General features: G+C 36.2%; 1 protein-coding gene across 1 annotated transcript in view; it reads left to right on the top strand.

The window, feature by feature from the left end:
- The first annotated feature begins 4,764 nt into the window (after positions 1-4,764).
- Positions 4,765-13,327, top strand: part of LOC111421603 (regulating synaptic membrane exocytosis protein fife) — a 109,161-nt gene continuing 100,598 nt past the window's right edge. The window contains exon 1 of the mRNA XM_071201423.1: positions 4,765-5,043. The gene's annotated coding sequence lies outside the window, so the exon portion shown is untranslated. The remainder of the gene's footprint in view (positions 5,044-13,327) is intronic.

The following is a 13,327-nucleotide window of genomic DNA, read 5'->3' as shown; positions in this document are numbered from 1 at the left end:
GATCGTCGAGCGAAAGGATATACAAGTGGGACGACCGACGCGACGTCCCCCCGCCGGATTACGTCGCGTATTGACGGCTTGCTAATCGATTTTCACCGTGGCGAATTCATCCGCCAGATAATGCATTAGGGATGTCCAAGATTGACGCTCTATTTTGTGCACGAAATCGATCCTCTAAAATGTCTAGGTGCACAGCTTGAATAATTCATAAAATTTTTGAGGATACGATGAAAAGACTCCCCGCGTCGTAAATACGCGGTTTGTATAGGTTTGCGGGTGTCATCGCACCGAAATTCCAACAGTCTGTACGATGTATGGGGTTTTGGTTGCGCTTCGTGAACCGAATCCTAAAAGGGAACCCGAAAACTACTGAATCAACCCCTAGATCAAAGTGCATTTGTAGTGTGTTGATTCATTTGGTTAATTGGTTGCTTTCGGATTGAATAGGTCGTAATCAGTCGTCATTATGTAAACGTCAATGTAATTTACTTCCAACACAAAGTGAAATTGTTTCGTAAAAAAATCGAATTGGAATCAAATTTTTAGGTGACTTAATGGGAATCGAAAAGACGTAAATTTCATCCGATCTGTCGGTTGTGATAAATACGTAAAATTTACTACAATCATATCGCATAAATTAACGCCTCCCAATTTGCCAATGTATTATGTATATGGGAGGGTTGATATCCACCCCTCGAAGTCGATCGTAAAATCGGCTCGTGCGGTTATCGAGCGAACCTAAAATGGGGAGACCGTAGGGGAAACTGCTGAAATTCACCAGGTCATCTGAATTTCCGCGACGGATTTACGTTCTAACAGGTATAAATTATTAATTTTGGTGGAGGGGTGGTATATTTAAACTGAATCAAAATATAGACGAAATATACTAATTTAATTTTTTTATTTATACAGGGAGTTCCGGTGACTCGGGGCATAAAATTAACCTCACATACTAGAGCAAAAATGATGACGATTCGTGAAAAAAAATTATTATAAAAGTCTTCAAATGGCCAAGATATGGGCCATCAAAGTTCAGAAATTTTAACACATTTTTCTAAATATTTTCAATACCATTTATGGTAGAGCGTTGAAATTTGGTACAGGGTAAACAAATATCAAGCAAAATAATTGAACCAATTTTGACTTTGATCGGGCGGCGGCAACCATGTTATATAGAGTGTCCCTAAAATTTGTTTGCTCAGAACTTTTTTGTTCGCTCGTAACCCTACATTTATTTTTGTACCTTTCAATAGAAAATTTATTTTAGAAACTTTTATCACTCTTTGAAAATTTTGATAACATTGACCGTTTTCGAGTTATACGCGAAAATATTAAGCTTTGATTTCAATCGTAACAAACAAAAAAAGGAAACATATTTCGCAAAATCTGAGTTGGCGATGACAATTGAAAAACGAACTGAGTTAATAACCATTATTTGCATAAATTTTTAAGTGCAGATTTAGTTAAATCCAGTGTTAATTTATTTTAGTTGAATAAAAGAATGTAATTTCCAAAACAATAAATTTAATTTTCACGGTAACAACAAACAAGAACATAACAAAAATTCTAACAAAAATATTAACAAGAACAATAAAATTATAAACAAATAGTAATAAATAAAAAAGAAGAAAAAATACTAAAGCAGATGTTCAAAAACACTTCCGCCGGCATCAATGCACGCCTTATATTGCCGTCTTAAATTAAAGCGCACTCTGCGGTGAACATTGATCTCAGTTCGAAGTTGATCAAATGAATCAACAATTCGCAACCTCAGTTGATCAACTGAAGTTATTTCAACGCAGTAAATTAGCGATTTAACGCTTCCCAATAAATAAAAATCTACAGGTGTAAATCCACCGACCCAGAAAACGTTCCCTCAGAAATTGTTGGACAGCCTGTGTGCTATGCGCAGGAGCACCATCATACATATACCACATTGCTTGCCTTGTGTTTACAGGAACGTCATCTAAAAAATCATCCAATTCCTCTAAATATCGCCTGTATGTATGTCCATCCAGCCTTGATGGCAAGAAAACGGGTCCAATAATTACATCGCCCATAATGCCAGCCTAAACGTTAAGAGACAATCTCCATTGTGATTTCCAAGTTTTCTTAAATCTTAGGATTTTCGTCCGCCCAACTATGTAAATTTCTCAAATTGATTTAGAAAAAGTGGATTCATCTGTAAAAAGCACTTTTTCTAAAAACTGATCATCAATTTGGATTTTGTGCTGCATTATTTGGCAATATTGCAGTCGCAGTGGGTAATCAGCAAGTCGAACTTCCTAAACTTTGTAACAATGAAATGGATAAAGCTGTTGCTCGTGAAGATCACGCCAGACAGTTGTTTTTGAAGTTAAAAAATGCCTCGCCATATCCAAAGTACTAGCTGTAGTATTTTCTTCTACGTAGTCTAGAATATCTTCTTCTAGTTCGGGTATTCGGGCTGATCTTACGTTACCGTTGTTAGTAAATTTCGGCTTACACGTCCCATTTTCCCTTAAACGGGTTTCAATCCTTAAAAATGTTTTTCGATTGGGCGCTCTGCGGTTCGAAAATTTCTCCTGATAACGGTTAGCGGCTGCTTGACATTTCCCTAATGTCAAAATCATGTCAGTTTGTTCACTAAATGTGTAACTCTCCATTTTGAACACTTAAAATTAATAATAACTAACAGAACTATGGTTTGTGTTTAAACGACATGAGCAAGTTGACAGCAAGTTGTTTTTTTTAATTGCCATGGCCAACCTTGACTTTTTCGAAGACTTTGTTTTTTAGTGTTACCATTGAAATCGAAGCTAAATATTTTCGCGTATAACTCGAAAACGGTCAATGTTATCAAAATTTTCAAAGAGTGATAAAAGTTTCTAAAATAAATTTTCTATTAAAAAGTACAAAAATAAATGTAGGGTTACGAGCGAACAAAAAAGTTCTGAGCAAACAAATTTTATAGACAGCCTGTATAGCATGATTGCCGCCGCCCGATCAAAGTCAAAATTGGTTCATTGATTTTGCTTGATATTTGTTTACCCTGTACCAAATTTCAACGCTCTACCATGAAAGGTATTGAAAATATTTAGAAAAATGTGTTAAAATTTCTGAACTTTGATGGCCCATATCTTGGCCATTTGATGACTTTTATAATAATTTTTTATCACGAATCGTCATCATTTTTGCTCTAGTATATGAGGTTAATTTTATGCCCCGAGTCACCGGAACACCCTGTATATAACAACAGTTTCTACTATTTTGTAAGCAGTATCTAAGATTTTAAGTAGTCTCTAGTTTTTTGCCCGCTGGATTTATTATTCCGCAAACGATTTTTAGTCTCCCGACAAGAGTATCTAGTGTTCTGCAATCAGTATCTAAGTCTTTTAAGCAGTGTATTGTTTTTTAGCAGTATCTACTTTTCTGTCACCAATATCCAGTATTCTGCAAGTTGTTTTTAGTCTTCTATCAGCAGTATACAGCATGTAAGCGTCTCGAATAAATCCCAAATGAATTAGAAATGTCAATCATTGGAATTGTTGAAAATTCTCCACAAATTAAATCTCAGAATAATAAGTGTAATGTTATAAAAATAGCATAAGTAGTATTTAAGTAACGAACAATGAACTCTGCCGCTTGTGGCAGAATTGCTGAATTGATGAGCACGCAAAATGTTGCATATAGTAATATGTAATAGATAATATTATTATTTAATGTAACTTTACCTTTAAATAAAGTTGGATGAAAAGCGATTTATTTATGGTTTTATTATAACATTATTAAATAAACTGTTATGAACACTCCAAAAACGACAAGTTACCATATCTCTTGCAAATTTTTGTTGCTGAGGCTTATAAAAATTATAGATATTAATTGACACAAAACTATTCAACTTTTGACATTTTGTTTAATAGCTTTTTATTACCTTTTTGAATAGCATCACTTTAAATAATCCGTATTATTTTAAGAAATTTTTTTAAATTTCCGGCTCCTCCACCAAAAAAAGATCTTAAAATTTAACTAAAATTTGTAATAACATTGTTAATCATAATTTAATCTTATTAGCATTTAGTGAAACTTAAGCGATTCCACGATTGTAAACATCCACCCTCCCCATTTTCTCATCCTGTTAACAGGTGTATTCCGCGGGCAATTTTCGGCTAATTTCCGAAGAGTCTTCATCGCCGCCGCGGGCTCATTAATTTCCGCCGCATCGTAAATAACGTGTTCCGGGGGCTCCCGCCGAGCAACAAGTACACGTCAATAAGTCAGAAGGGGGAGTTTTCGCCCCCGCCAGACGACAACATCCGATAAACATCTCGATCGCGGACGTCGCAGTCGCCGGAAGCGGAGAAAGAGGTGGAGGCCAACGACGGCATGCCATCGTGCATCCAGCAGCCTTCGCCCCCATTCGATGTGCAAAGAGTCGAGCGGGGTATCCCGGGGGTTACTACTGATCGTGAACAACCAGAGACGTATTAAAAATTTATTTCGTTTCAAGAAAAATTTCCATTAAAATTTTAATCTAATTGTTACATAAACATTATTTCCTTTGGTTTAGTATACTATTATTTAAGTGTAATCGATTTTTATTAATCTTTTTAGGTCATTATAACTTTTTTAGTTTTAAATTAGATTTTTTTGTGGTATATTGAAGCTGAATTCGGTTCTGTAACGTATAGGGTAGCTCCATATAGGGGGTTGAAAATGCGCGCGCAAGTTCTCCCGGACGACGAGCGTACCTACTTGTTACGCCACCGGAGTCCGGGCCCGTTGCCCGATCGCACTCGGTGGTTGTCCCCTCGTTTTCATCAGATCTTAACGGAAATTACGAAGGCGCGATTAAAAAAAAAATACCCAACCCCTTTTTCACGGTCGTAATCGAAAACTTAAATAAAAACAAAATCTGGTGGTGATCGGTATCACCTTCGCGGTTCAAACCTTTAACTTACTTCCTCTCGTGATCCCGCTTACATTTTCTACTTCTCTTTTATATAGCAGCATCAAGACACCAGTTGCTGCCCGCTTTACGACGGAAAATAAATCTTCCACTGTGTAAGTTTCTTATGTTTACTTTTAATGTTTAGCTTTTTATATAAGTTTTTTAATTATTTTTTTTATTAATCAGCTAATTATTATCTATATTAAAAACAAAATCATTTACATATAAACAATAATTCATATTTTAATTCGCTTATAAGAACTTGTTGGTCGATTCAAAAAGGTTTTATGCATCATTAACTATTCTTAACGATATTAAACAGTTGAGAAATCGATTTGTAAGAAATTGATGACGTTTAATGCCAGTTAAGCAAATATATCTCAGGATAGATATTTTATAAAGTTATGATTATGATTAACTTATATATAATTATTAAAGCACCCTCAGTAGAGGTTACATTTCTTGATTTTCCTCTATTGATGCTGTGGGTTGATTGAAAAGGTAATTTAATGAAGGTAAAGACAGCCTAAAAGATCCTGACCATCAAAGTGTTCCTCTTTGCTCTGAAGTTGACGAATGGAAACTGTTCGTGACCCTAGATCTACAGGGTTTTTCTGACTTGGAATGTATCGCCTACGAATCCCGGACAAACCCTGATTGTTAATAATCCTGTTACGAATGAACTTCTTAAATGTACTTCTAAAGATGAATGGTATAAAAGTCTAAAGGACTTATAACGTATTTTATCAACCGGTTAAAATGGGCAACTCAAGCCAGAAAATCCAACATAAATATTTTTTGCAGTAACTGCTGAGATAGATTTAAAAAGTTCAATGATGATGAAGAATATTTACGTGCATTAAAATCGCCAAACATTTGAATTAATTGAAATATAACTTTTTACACCTCATTAATATCGTTTATGCTGGAAGCGATACCTATAACAAATTCAAATTTTCTTTAAATTGAGGTGTAATTGTTATCGAACTTTAGTTAGAAGTTAAACATCATCCCTGATATATCTCATTATCTAGTCTTCTGTCGGCAGTATTCAGTATTCTACAAGCAGTCTCTAGTTTTTTAAGCAGTATTTAGTCTTCTGTCAGCAGTATTCAGTATTCTACTAGCGGTTTTTAGTCTTTTGACAACAGTATCTAGTGTTCTGCAAATAGTATCTAAGTTCTTCAAGCGATATCTAGTGTTCCGTAATTAGTATCTAAATTTTTTAAGCAGTCTCTATTTTTTTAAGTCTACTGCTAGTAATATCTAGTGTTCTGCGAATATGTTTTTTTATCCAGTATCTAGTTTTCTATGAGCAGTATTCGGTAGTTTGCTAGCAGTTTTTAGTTTTTCGCCAGCAGTATCTAGGGTTCTAGAACTAGTATTTAAGTTTTTAAGCAGTCTTTAGTTTTCTGCCAGCAGTATTCAGCATTCTACAAGCAATTCAAGCCAATAAATCCAACATAAATGTTGTTTTGTTATAACTGCTGAAACCCAACAACTTTCTTCAATATCATCGATGGTATCTTCTTATTTCAATACTTTCCATGATAGCTCTTAACATTATTAATGGTATATATTATTTGTGATATCATTCATTGTAGTCGTTAATCTTCTTCAACGTCACCTATTCTATCACTCTACATTTTTCTGGCATCGTTACATTATCAAACAATCTATGGTATCCCTTTACATTATCCCTGACACCTATCAACACAGGTTGAGCTTTTTCAACATGTTTTCCATCATCTATAACATTACCATAACCCTAGTCTCAATCAATATCTTTTTCATCATATTTGAAAGTGGTCCTGGCCTTCCTCAACATCTTTCCTATTAACTTAATCAAACTAATATCTCGCAATATTATCCCTGATATCCTCCAATATCGTTCCTGTTTTTCTTTAATATTCTTAACGACATCTTTCAACTCAACTTCTTTCACACCTATAAAAATTGATCTTGATATTGGAGGATTGGATTCCGTTAAATTTACATTTAAGATTCCAAGCTAACAGTAAAAATCGACAAATTGCAATAAACGTTATCATCTCAATTATCTACTCCATTTAATATTCATATTCTGTTGAACCTGCATAACACAATTCCTACAACACGCATATTACGTGCATTTCTCCAATTACAGTTAACGATCGGAAAATCGTGCATGCGATATGTTGGATAATCCACTAATATCTATGCTGTGTGTGTAAAGGAATAATTAATCCATTTAATTACAATTAAATTTTTGTTAGAAATAGGATTATTTTACTTTTACATATAAATAAATATTTAATAAATTCAAGGTTTCTCATGATTAATGGTGATCATCAAAGCATTGTACATAAATAATGGGCTTCTAATTACATAAATACACCGTCTACATATTACGTAAACGTAAATGTGGTGGCTTTAAAGTAAGTGTTTTTCGTGTAAATATACAAGGTACGTTTTGGTTGTAAAGTTCGAAAACGTACTGGGGCCAAATGGCATTCGAAATCCTCAGGCTGAATTTACTGCTGATGAAAAATTACGATTTTCGAAGGTAAAACGCGAGGGGGAAAGTATGGAAGAGATATCGGCGATGGTAGCGCTCATAACTTTAATGTAACCTTAACCTCACCTCCCGCCACAAATAGATCGATAAACCAGAAGCCGAACAGGAACACACATATCAACCCCTAGAAGTATTACAACATGTAAAACCGATCGGTACAAATCGGTTTTTAATGTTTGATTTTTGTCCTCGAGCTACGTTAAATTGCAACTTGAAACCCTCGTCGAAACAAGTATAACGGGAAAACTTTGTTAATTCTCCAGGTGTGTAACACTTCGTCTTAACACTAAGGACTAACTTTGTTTGTTAACAAGTTGTTTTGTAATGAGCGTAATTGATGTCTTATTTTTAAATGTTGTAGGCGTCAAAATTTAGTTGATCTCTCCTGGTGGGGTGATCAAAGTGGCAATTAACCGGAACCTCGGGTACATCGCGTAAGGAAAGGGGGGAAAGGGGATTTTAGAGATGAGACACGTACAGTCTCGGTAATTAAATTCAAGCAACAAAGCTTGGCAATCCGGTCAAACACGAGGTAAATCAGTGCGTTCCCCAACAACGCGAAGGGACGAAGACGTAGACGCGGGAAAGAGGGCGTAGGTGGATGGAGGTGGAGGTTTTCATAAAACCCCGACGCCCCCGCTCATCGAGAGGAAGAGGATATTCGGAGATGGAAGGAAGCGAGAAGACCCCGGCTCCGGTTCCGATCGATAGCACCAGCTGTCGGACGAAACGGAGTCGTAGTTCGGGGAACGACGCCTTCGCCTGATAATCTCTCAGGTGGAGTTATTCAGCCACTAAATGACCTACATTTTGCGCCCGCCGTTGATGTAGGATACACTTTGAATATTCAACGGCTTCCGTGAATAGAGATTGGTTACTTTTTTATAAAACACTAAAAAACGTTTACTTTAAATGTTTTCTGTATTTATATCTGATTATATTAACTAACTTACTTTAATTTGACGTATCACCCTTTACACAAACTTCACTAATTAATTGACAGGTTGGCTGACAAGTGCAAAATTTGCCCTCATAAACGCACACCACCATAGCCGCTAGAAATATTGATTGCCACGCCACACATTATTCTCGCATTATTCATATTAAAAGCTTCTCTCTACTTCCCTCTCTCTTTTTATCGCTGGGGATATGAATCATCATTTACACGTTTTAATAAACCATCCCTTCAGCGTCGTAAAAGCACCCCACTTTAGTTTTGTTGGTGGTCATTTCAAAATATTATAAAGTGTTGAACTAAAACTAGAACTAGTGTTAATAAGTGTTAACTAGAATAACCAGAAATGACACTGACGTCGATTCGTTTGACACTGACTTCTAGTGTTAGTTTTAGTTTTAATTGTTATGCAGTGCTAGACCTAGAACTAGAATCATTGGAGTTAAGCCATCTTAAGAGACGTGGTACGTCTAAATCCGAATGTTTCTAGTTCCATACTATAATAAGTTCCATATATAACCAATACTCAACGGACTTTGGCACAGAATAACCAGAAGTGACACTAGCAGTATCTCGCCAAATCTTTACCACCAATAGCAGCATACCTCGACAACTCGCTAAAATATGGCGGCAGATTTGGTGGGGTACTGCCATTGTCACTTCTGGTTATTCTGTGGTTCTGGTCTATTCCAGAATTACAAAAAATTCTGGTGTAGCCGTGCGTCTCTCAAGACGGCTAAATCCGAATTTCTAGGTCTAGTGTTAGTTCTAGTTTTAGTTCAATTAACACCGGTCGTGAAAGCCTTCATAGTTATATTATAAAGGGTATTAAAAATCGAAAATTGAACACCATCGGGTGTTGCTTTCTAGGTCAAAGCGGGCTCCATGTGGGTCATAGGGGTGAACCCACAGGTGGTGTGATTTATTTTCGACGAAATCGCAGCAAATTTTATCGTTTCGTTTTGTTGTCTCTTCTTCAACGTTGTTTCGATGTTTATATATCTATGTTTCATCCTAAAATAGACTCTTGTTTATTAATGTATTGCATTAATCTCTTCAGGTTTAGGCTATGCTTTTAGGACCCACTCCCACGATGCATCGAACGCTCGTTTTCGTATTTAATATATTCCACAAGGAGTAGGTTACGTAGGCAATTTTTGTTATTGACGCGCGTTGTTCGGTTAAAACGGGGCTTGTTATACAAGCCGGAGACCGGAGGCCAACCTAAACCGGGTACCAAAAGCGGGTTACTTTGAGGGGATTTCAACCCTCGCTCGTTTCGTAGTTCTACTCCCCGGAGGCTACATCAGAGAGTACTTAATAAATGGGTTCGCCATTTACCTAGTGAAATCGATTAGAGTCAATTATCGCTTGTCGGCGAAGATTCGTCTCGGTAATCCAATATCGAAAATTGCGGTGCTGGTAACGTTGGTGGTAGTCGTGGTGGTGCAGGTGCAACAGTGTCAAACCCCAACGACTCTATCGACCAATGTGAGGGCGATGTTTAAATGTAATCATCAATAAGATTACTTAAAATTAAAGCAATTAAGAAAATGTTATCAGATAAGTTGGGAGAAAAGAAAGTAGAAGTTACCAAATTTGATGTTCATAGAGAATTTTTAAATATACAGGGTGTCCCGTTAAGCGTACGGAGCGGCTGTATCTCTAGAACGGTAAGGCCTAGAGGTTTGGGAAAAAAATCCGTATAAGTAAAGTGACTAAAAGAAATAGCTGGAAATTATTTTGAAGTTCGTAATTCGACGGCTAGGGGGCGTAACTGCCATTGAGAAACATAAAGTTCCCGCTATCTCAGAAACTTAGACGATGAGCTATAACTTTGACAACATCATTTAATAGCTTGGATAATACCGCATCGCTTTTGTTTTGCGATATTTCTCATATCTGTCATAATAAGGGAGGGGGAGGCCAATGCGTTTTCATATGTTTACATTTTAATATCTCCTAGACCATTCAAACGATTTGAATGTTTTCGGTGTTGTTCGAAAGAGCATTTTATACTCTTTTTAAAGATATTTTCAGTAAGACCGTCTGCTTTAAAACAAATGAGCTAGAGGACGTTATCTGCAGCGATTACATATTTTTGTGATTTTTGAAGAAAAGTTAAATGGAACGATACTATTTACTTCAAACACCCTTAGTCACCTTAAAATTTGCAAAATTTTAGTGAAAACCGCATCTGATAACGCGTATGATAGAGCGTATGCTGATTTATTTTCAATGTTTCGAATACGATGCAACTGCATGGCAAAAATGTGCAATGCAATTACGACAAAGAAAGACATTTTTCTCTAAAAGTGTTTTTAAGATTGACTTAGCGATTACGGAAAACTGGCAACGTGTAGCCCATTCAGACATCTCTATGAATTCGTAAATCATATTGGTGCACAATGTGATCCCACATAATCTGGGAATTCCGAAAACAATTGTCCACAAGAGTTCTCAAGAGAATAATATCTCCACCACGTTGTTACATCAGGCCTTAACAGATATCGATTGTGATAACAGATTGAACTATTACCATTGACTTTTAAATATGATTTGGGCAAATCCAATCCTTTTATCACAAATGCTATGGATGCATGAAGCATCTGTCCACAAGCTGATGTAAAGTTGCATAATATGCATTCTTGGTTCGAGCAAAACCCACATTGCTTTCACCTCTTTATCTATTGGGTAGACTAAACAACCTGACTTTTCAAGAAAAACCAATAACCAGGAAAAATATGACAAAACACTAAATACCAGTAAAAACGTGTCCAGGGCCGAGACTTAAGCAGCGCTTTTTTTTCGTCGAAACTAGATTAAATAAATGCATCGAGGTTTATGGAAGGCATTTCGCTCATTAGTGAGTTATTTTTGCCAAAAATTTAAGTTATTCTAAGTGTTTTGGTTTATTTTGTTTTATTATCATTGTTGATGTTTCATTGATCCGTTGGCTTTTCAACACGCCTTAAAAGTAGTTTTGAAGCAGTTCTATGCTTGGATAAAGTGTGAAGGAAGGTTCTAGATAATAAAATTTTTGTTCTCTCTTATTTGTTTCCTAAGGTAACTTGATCTGATTAAGATATACGAATTTTTAACATTTTCTTTTATAATTCGAGAATGGATGGAGATATCGAGATGCGGTTTTCATTAATATTTAGCAAATTTTATGATGATTAACGGTCTGTGAAGTAAATAGTACCGTTCCATTTAACTGCAGATAACGCCCTCTAGCCTTTTTGTTTTAAACCAAGCGGTCTTACTGAAAATATCTTTTAAAAGAGCATGAAATGCTCTTTCAAACAAGACCAAAAATATTCAAATCGGTTGAATGGTCCAGGAGATGTTAAAATGTAAACATTTGAAAATGCATTGGCCTCCCCCTCCCTTATTATGACAGATATGAGAAATATCGCAAAACAAAAGCGATGCGGTATTATCCAAGCTACTAAATGATGTTGTCAACGTTATAGCTTATCGTCTAACTTTCTGATATAGCGGGAATTTTATGTTTCTCTATGGCAGTTACGCCCCCTAGCGGTCGAATTACGAACTTCAAAATAATTTCCAGCTATTTCTCCTGCCCACTTTGCTTATAAGGATTTTTTTCCCAAACCTCTAGGCCTTACCGTTGTTGAGATACAGCCGCTCCGTACGCTTAACGGGACACCCTGTACATAGATAAATTCTCTTAACTTGTGTTTATCTTTAACTATCTTGTCTTGAAAGATCTTTTTGTCTGGACACAGACAGTCTGCAACCACACCATAAAATTCTGCTTGGTTGAGATGTTTGCCATGTTCCTCTTCTCATGCATGTTCCCATCTCAACGAACTACATTTGATATACCTGCAAGGACAAATAGCTTGAAACTCCATTTATAGGTTTGTTTGGGGAGGTACTGTTTTGTGTAATGTCTGGTCTTTGTTGAACACATTTATTCATCTAATATGAATATGATTTTTTTAGAAAAATGCCGCGTTCGTAAGGGACTTTTATCTTTCTAGACGAGGTTGCTTGCGACCGAGGCATTACATATGAGACAACTGATGATCACACAAGTAACTGTTATACACCGAGGCATGGCAACAAAGTGTTGCCATTGCAAATATGTTAAAAACCTTCTAGTTGTGTATCCTTCGAGTCGTTACATCACTTCTTAAATGTTATGGTAATTGGTTGCCCTAGCTGCCTTTGAGCACATAAATGCATAAACATATAAAAATTTAATTAAGACCTGGAACAAGAAAGACATATCACTCGCAACTAACTTGAGTGGAGAACTTTATCTTACAATAGTCCTGCAGTTGTGGTTTGGACTTGGTTGTTTTTGTATGGATTTGGTTTTTCTTCGGTAAAAGGATTTTGGGAAATAACATAAACCTTGATAAAATAGAAGTTAAATAAAGATTTTGACTTAATTAATAAAATTTTACCTAAATATTGAAAAATATGTTAATGTTGAAAACGTTTCCATTAGATTGTAAACATTGTATTTGAACTTTCAGTTGACTTAGTTCGAGTGCAACGAAAAACTTTCCTTGAGTGAACCACCCCATTTTCCTTCCTTCTATTGATAAAATTGCTCCTTTGAAAGACAATGTCGCGTGGAGTACATAACTGTCGCGCTTCCTTGCTCCCTACAAAAGCTTTCGTCGTTCCTTTGCATTCGACAGGGGCGAATGGGGGTGAGCCATTCTTACTCACACAGGGTTCGTTATTTCTTTTCTTCTCCTATACAACGGGGTGTGAGAGAAAGTACGCACGACCGCACTAGATTCAATTACGTCGAAATTGAGGCGATAGAGCCGGAACGGCTAAGGCCTCGATGAGATTTTATTTTAAAAGATTTTTTTCCTGCCTCCTCCCAGAAATTCTTTAA

This window comes from Onthophagus taurus, chromosome 1 (genome assembly GCF_036711975.1).
Source record: "Onthophagus taurus isolate NC chromosome 1, IU_Otau_3.0, whole genome shotgun sequence".
Taxonomy (NCBI): domain Eukaryota; kingdom Metazoa; phylum Arthropoda; class Insecta; order Coleoptera; family Scarabaeidae; genus Onthophagus; species Onthophagus taurus.
The sequence above is the reverse complement of the archived record's forward strand: the minus strand, read 5'-3'. Positions and strand labels throughout refer to the sequence as shown.